Genomic DNA, 7,500 nt, shown 5'->3' on the forward strand with positions numbered 1-7,500 from the left:
ACCCTCAGCCATGAGTATATCACATTCAGCAATGAGATGTGTAGCAGTTTTCAATGTGGGTTTCCAAAAGAATACAATAACGCACTTTTAGCCATTTAGTTTTAGTCCATGGCTCTGGCAGCAGTTACTTGTTTGGGACAAGCCTTACTGAAGAATGGCTGAGACATTTGGGGATTCAGTGACTGCTCCTAACTTGCAGTCAAATGCAAACTTTATTAGCCAGAGACTCTTAATGTTTGTCTTTACTTCGAAGTGGGTACCAAACAGGAGAGATTCCAATACCAAGCCATGTAGGTCTCCATTAGTGACTGGTCTTTTTGTAGAGGTCGTTTTCCCTATCCTAACCTCTATGAGTTTCTGTGAGCCAATTGGCAATGCAGTGGCTGACATAGGGGTTTCTTACCAATTGGTAATTTTCTCCACTATGCCTGAGTGAGGTATTGAGTTAAAGCTTTGGCCAGATTTAGATAGGTGGTATGCATTGTTTTTCCTTCATCCAATGCTTTGGTGACCTTTTTGAAGAAGTCAGACTATGTAAACAAGACCTGCTTTTGACAAATTCAAACTGGGATGGGTCCAGTGTTTGGAGATTCCCTATATTCTTATTAATTCCATGCTGTATCCTTCCGTGGCCTTACAAATGAGGCTGATCAGACTTCTAGGTTGGTAATTTCCTGGGTCAGTGGATGGCCCTCACTTGTGCAAGGATATGGCTGTTGCTATTCTCCATTTGCTTGGTACTAAGCCTGTGTAGAGTCTGTGGTTAAACACCCTTAGGGATGCAGATAAATCATGTTTCATGCTATTTAAGTTACATCCTGGTATATTGTCAGGACCCATAGATGCAGCATTCCTGGCGTTTGACAACTCCTTCAGGACTGAGTCTTGTGAGAATGTGGGGGTGGGGTGGAAGAATCAGTTACAGAGATACCTTGTGAGTTAATAAGGGTTGAAAGAGAGTTTATGAAGCTGAGCTGAATTTATCAGTAGCAAGTTTGCTATGACTTCAACATTAATATAGGTAGTGGTAGTGTCCTTCACATTGTTGCATCAAGCTCTTGAGGCTGGGAGCATAGGCATACCTCTCAAACTCTCAGTACAAGAAATCTGGACAAAGCCTGACAAAGTGGGGGTTCAAAGGCCCTAAAACGGGGACAGATTTTAAATATTGCTCTTAGAAACTTAGAAAGCTGCTAGAGTAACAGGGTTTGTGTTAACATACATTTTCTGAAGGATTTGAAGTCTGAAACTCATATGTATGCCATTGTTTAGTGACTTTAATCCTCAGATCATCCCTTTGATTCCTCAGAAAACCACAAATTTTAGGAGAAAAAGACCAAAAAAACATGAGGCAAAAAATCTGGACATTCTGCAAAAATCTGGACTGTTGACAGGTATGCATAGCTAAGAAAGCCTTTATGGTTGTCCTGGACAGTGCTAAAATAATGAGAGGACAAACGCTCAAAATCAGAGACAGTTTTTGAATATTTCTCTACACATGGTGTTAAAAGAACCACAAGATTTGCATCTATCTTCTTAGCGCTCAACTATCCAAATGTTTTATTCATATTTTTGGTCCGTTTCTCATAAACTTGTTTTTCTGGCAAATCATTGAGAATGAAATCAGAAAACAATGGCAGACATAGACATTTTTCAGACTTCATAGCCTTCAGAAAATTCATGCTAATGCAGAACCTGTAATTCCATCAACTTTCTACGTTTGTAAGAGCATAATGTAAACGGTGTCCCTATTTTTGGCCCTTTAAACTCCGTTATTGGTGGCTTTGTCCAGATTTCTTGGTCTAAGAGGTTGACAGCTACGAGATGCGCATTTTTGAACAATAAAGTATATGAAACTCCAACGACCAGCATTTTTGACTGACGATAATCCCCATTGATTTACCAGACAAAAAGCAATGCTTTTACGACGGACAGCGCAGGGTTACCACCTGTCCCACTTTGTGAGGGACAGCCCCCCCCCCCCCTTTGGGCCGTTGTGTCCTACAAAGAAAGCGAAAAAATTGCAAATGTCCAGAGATTCATTTTTCCAATATTTTATGTAATAATTGCATAAAACAGTTATACTGTATCTGAAACCCCTAAATGTTGTAAGAAACATAATAAGCAGCTAAAATGCTACAATAATAAAATTTATTCAGGCAAAAAAAGTGAAGTTCTGTCCTTTGTATTGCCTTGGGTATGTTCTGCCCAGCAAAATCTGACGTCTGTACCACAAATGTCCCACTTTGGGCATTTGAAAAGGTGGCAACCCTACGGACAGGACAAAAAGACGAGGCAAATTTTTGACTAATTTAGCATCATGAGGCCGTTTCCTCTACTGTAAAATTTTGAAGACGAGAAACGTTCTATGACTGCCGCATACAGTAACCTAGCCGCCCCCAGTAGTAGGTGCTGTTGCGGGGCCAAGAGCTGAAATGCGGTTCCGGAATTTGCCAGTCTCAGCATGGCGGAACAAAACGTCTTTTTCTCGTTATGCGGCCCCACTAGTCGCTGACGTTTGGGGTTCTTAGACCGGCGAGTTGGGAAACGAGGTGATATAATGTCACTGCAGGGGAGCAGGTGCTTATCAGGTGAGGAAAGTAAATAAATGTGGGTGGATGACTTTCCCTCGAATTATGAAAGCTCTGGCTGTTCCCTTTCCTTGACATTTACATGCACTGGTGATAGTGCTGTTTTGGATGCTTATTTTACTAGTCCTTTTTGTCAATGCAGTGTATATGAATGAATCAATCAGTTTAGAAGTGTAAGTGACGCTAGTCCAAGACAAGCACTTATCTTTGCAAAGCTTCTGCTCCATATAAGCCTTTAGCCTTACTGCTTAAAAGTGTTGCTTGTAACTGGGGAATCCTTATTGTGGGGTTACTGAAGTTCTGACAAAAACCGTGAAATCTCGGCCCTCGTCATTGACTACTCCTAAGTGATGCCCTCTAGACGAGGTCATGGTATTTGAAGGAAGGCTGTACGAAGTAGGGCTATCATACCCGTTGTACCGTGCAATGGTTTAGTACCGTACAAGCTGCTCATTAAAAGACAAACCTTCTGTCACTAGATACCCTTGCCAGGTTGGTACCGCCCCCAACGTTGCGCAAGCCCGGGCCGGCCGAGACGAGGCAGAAGGTAACCTGCTTATCAAGTGGGAGGCAAGTGAGGAATGTCTTGTGTTATAACGTTACCGGTGTAGTACCCCTGATTATCGAGAGTGGCTTTGAACAGGTTTTGCCATGTCTTTTCATTCAAGAGTTTTGCAGTTGATTTTTTATACATGTATTTTGTTTTAAACTTTTTAAAAAAATAGAAAGTATTGGCTTAAACGGTAAAAAATCTATAGGTATGTGACGGCATGGCTCTCAACTGTACCTCATAATGAGTAACATACCTCATTTGGCATCTTAAAAAGTTAATGTTCCACAAAGTTCCACATTGAAAAGGTCTGTCACACATTCAGTGTTAGGAATTTTTTTAACTGATATCCATGGTTAATAGAAATGAATCATATTAATTCATGAAAAGATATTTTTGACAAGTAAAACCAGCATATTTTAATCACTCTATGACCTTCCTAGCTGAAGTTGTTAGTCACCCATTTGTATGTGTTCCACATTTTGCCCATTTGTTCCACATTATGAGGGCCAGTGTTCCTCATTTTAGAGATGGAAGGTTGAGAGCTGTGTGTGACGGTTTATCTAGTTTGGTAATTCGGAATCAGAATATCGTATTTGTATGGAATAGGTCCAGTGTTGCAGGTGATAGGTGAGCTGACACGAGCAGGCATTGTTTTACAGAAAGTCCTACTCTGAAGAACTGTTGAAGAAGAAAGTGTTACCAAAGTCACAAAGAAATGTATTTTGTGAATGAATTTCACAGAAAGGGTGCTAAATGATAGAGCTCCAGCTGTGTGTGTGTGTGTGTGTGTGTGTGTGTGTGTGTGTGTGTGTGTGTGTGTGTGTGTGTGTGTGTGTATAATATATATATATATATATATATATATATATATATATATATATATGTGTGTGTGTGTATGCATCTATCTATCTATATGTGTGTGCATATATTTATTTATTTATTACATTTGTTAACCGGGTAGTGTCTGACTGGGTTGCAAAAGCTTGTTTTCAGTGGAGACCCGGGGAGAAAAGATCCGGATAAAAAAAAAATGCAAACAATAGCAGATATAAAAAATTAAAAATACAAACATACTATGAGTACACATAATCTAGCTGAAGATAGAGCTAGCTAGTTAGTTGAATGCAGTCTTCTTCGCCTTCTTTCGGCTTTTCCCGGTTAGGGGTCACCATAGCGGATCACCTGTCTGCTCATGATTGGCAGTCGACTTTTACGGTGTTGAGTTGCCAGCCCTGCGCCCAACCTTCCACAGAAGGCATACACACACTCACGCCTAGGGCCAATGTAGAGTGTTCAGTCCACCTACAGCATGTCTTTGGGATGTGGGAGGAAACCGGAGCACCCGGAGGAAACCCACACGACCACAGGGAGGACATGCAGACTCTGCACAGAAGGCACCCTAGCCGTGGATCGAACCAGAGAACCTCTTGCTGTGAGGTGGCAACGCTAACCGCTGCACCACCGTAGCCGTCCAGTTAGTTGAGTACAGTATGATAGAGAAAATGTATTGTAGATGATATGGTAGTCATTTCAGGGCCCTAGAGGTACAGTGATGTACATTCAAATGCAACAGGTTAAATAATTACATAGAAAGTAATCATTCCAATTGTGTAAGCATGGTACAGCATAAAAATTACATATTATACCGTTAAACAGAATCCTGTTAAATATGTAGGTAGACTATGTAAGGATTGTACAAACTGTTTCTGAGAAGATACAGAGATTACATGTGGTTACCAGTATGTGGGAGAGCATACAGTTGTAAGCAAAGTTTTGTGAGTGGACTGCTCTCTTCCAAGCTGTAGGGTTTTGTCATCATAGGTGTGATGACTGACATAAGAGGTAGGTAATAGGGAGGGGGGCAGTTAAGTGATTTTTTTGGATAATATTAACCTGAGTATGGCAGGTGCAAAGCCAATGGTTTGCTAGATGCTGTTTTCGGAGTGTTTATTTAACTTGTTTTTTGTTTTTTTTTGTGATTGACTGAGGAAGTGTGTTCCATAGCTTGGCAATGAGTAGAGGAAGTTCCCGTGAAGGTTGTGGGAGCGGGTGATGTTTAGCATTAGTTTTTCTGATGATCTGAGGGGTCTGGAATTACAATTGGGGTTGAACTAAGTTAGCCAGTGCAGGGAGGTCTTTGGGATGGTGGACGATTTTGTGGACTATGGTAAGTTGGTTGAAGGATAAAAGGTTAGGGAGTTCAAGTCAGTTTAGTTGAGAGAGGGCTGTGCAGTGGTGGATTGTATGAGGATGACTGGTTGCACATTTTGCAATTCTGTTGTAACAGGTATCAAGATTATTGAGATCTTTCTTACACAGATTGGTGAAAATGTGAGAGCCATAGAGGAGAGTTGAGAGCAGGTGAGACCGGGCAGTGGCCAGCCTGGCGTTGTTGGTTAGAAATGTTTTGCTCTATAGAGTGCTCCTAGTTTGGTATGCACTTTTTTGATGGACAGTGAAATATGTTTATCAAATTTTAGATGTTACGCCTTGTCACGTTTGGCCAGTTGGAAGTAACTTGGTTCCATTGGAGGAGAGGATGGAGAGTGGGGGTTGGCAATGTGTTGGTTTCTTATTTGTGAAGATTATTATTTTATTTGGGTTTAGAATAAGTTGATGGCTAGATGTTTTTCTGTATCTTGAAAGGAAGACTGCAATTTTGCCTGAAGTTCTTGGGGAGTTGAGGATGAACAGATAAGGATGGAATCATCAGCATATTGTACAATAAAGCCATGGTTAGTAGCAGAACTGAGGTCATTTGTAAATATGCTAAAGAGGAGAGGGCCCAGTATGGAGCCTTGGGGTATGCCAGCTGAGATGGGTAGGAGGGTGGAAAGACTGTGTTCCCATTTGGTAGCTTGCTGATGGTTAGTGAGATAGCTATGGAACCAGTTTAGGGAGGTGGGCTGAAGACCAAGGGAAGAGAGTTTGTACAGTAGTAGCTGATGGAAGATGGTGTCACATGCTTTGGACATATTGAGGAAGATAGACGAGACATGTTGTCCTTCATTTAGTAGGTGATGTATGGAGTTGGTGAATGATAAAAGGGCAGTGCTGGTACTATATTTGAGTCTGAAGCCGTGCTGGGAGCTGGTTAATAGGTTGTGAGTTAGGAGGTGGCAGAGGAGATGATTGTGGATACATTTTTCTAGTATTTTTTGCAAGGGGTGACAGAATGGCTATGAGGCAATAGTTTGTAAGCTCTTTGGATGCCCCACCCTTATGGAGGGGAATTATATGGGATATTTTCCAAAGAGTTGAGACATATTGTTCAGAAATGGATCGGTTGATCAGGACTGATATGAGGTAGGCTATAGTTAGAGTAGCAGTTTTTAGGAACTCATTTGGAAGTAGGTCAGCAGCTACAAAGCTGGGTTTTAACTTGATTAGGAGAGCATTAATGTAGTTAGTTTGGGTGGGGTGATTACTAGTTGTAGAGGGGAGAGTAGGAGGTTTGCTGGGATAGTTGTCTAGCAGAGAGGTAATAGTATTAATAAAATGAGAGTTGAATTGTGTAGAGATTAGCTCAGAGTTGTCTGAGGAGGTAGGGGAAGGTGTTGAGGAGTGGCCAGGATTGAGGAGACAGTTGATGTTTTGCCAAAATTTTTGGGGGTTGGATTGGTGATACTGTTGACAGGACAGGTAGTAGTCTTGTTTGTCTTTCTTGATGTGTTTTTTGTTAGATTTCTAAGCAGCTGATAGTGAGGGCAGATTTATCTTTGGTAGCGTGGTAGGCTGCCCAAACTGTGTTCCTGTGTTTTATTAATAGTTTGGTATGTGTGGTTAGCTAGGGTAGGTGTTTGGATTTTGATCTAACCTTTCAGGTTAGAGCTAGTTTATTAAGTATATCAAGGAAGATTTTGTTGAAATACTGTACTGCCATATCTAGTTGGAGGTTTAAGTGGAGCCCAGTAAGAAAGTTGCAGCAGGTGATTGAATAGTGTAGGGGAGAATTTTTTTTTTTTTGTCACGGACGTATTTGCAGGTTATGTTGTTATGGGTTTGGACTCGGTTTCTGTGTAAGAAGGTTGGTTTATGATCACTTAGGGAGTCAGGGAGGCACCCTGCTAAGTAACCAAGGTTGGGCTTGTTTGTTAAAATCCAATCTAAGGTTGATTGTTTCTTGGTGTGCTTATCTATGCGGGTTGGGCAGGTTATGGTTTGGGTGAAGTTAAATAGATTCAGAAATTTGGTGGGGATGTTGGATGAGCAGGAGTGCCAGTCCAGGTTGAAATCCCCAAGAATGATAGTTTCCATGGTTAAAATTGCTAGATGCCCAGGTTAGCAGGCTTTCTATGGTGGGTAGGTTATTACCAGGAGGGAGATGGGTGGCTATGATGATTATAGATTTGTTTG

General features: G+C 41.3%; 1 protein-coding gene across 1 annotated transcript in view; it reads left to right on the top strand.

The window, feature by feature from the left end:
* The first annotated feature begins 2,304 nt into the window (after positions 1-2,304).
* PNPLA6 (patatin like phospholipase domain containing 6) overlaps positions 2,305-7,500 on the top strand; it is a 1,368,928-nt gene continuing 1,363,732 nt past the window's right edge. Inside the window, exon 1 of the mRNA XM_044083495.1 lies at positions 2,305-2,591. The gene's annotated coding sequence lies outside the window, so the exon portion shown is untranslated. The remainder of the gene's footprint in view (positions 2,592-7,500) is intronic.

Source organism: Protopterus annectens, chromosome 9.part0 (genome assembly GCF_019279795.1).
Source record: "Protopterus annectens isolate FY-2018-M chromosome 9.part0, PAN1.0, whole genome shotgun sequence".
NCBI classification, from domain to species: domain Eukaryota; kingdom Metazoa; phylum Chordata; order Ceratodontiformes; family Protopteridae; genus Protopterus; species Protopterus annectens.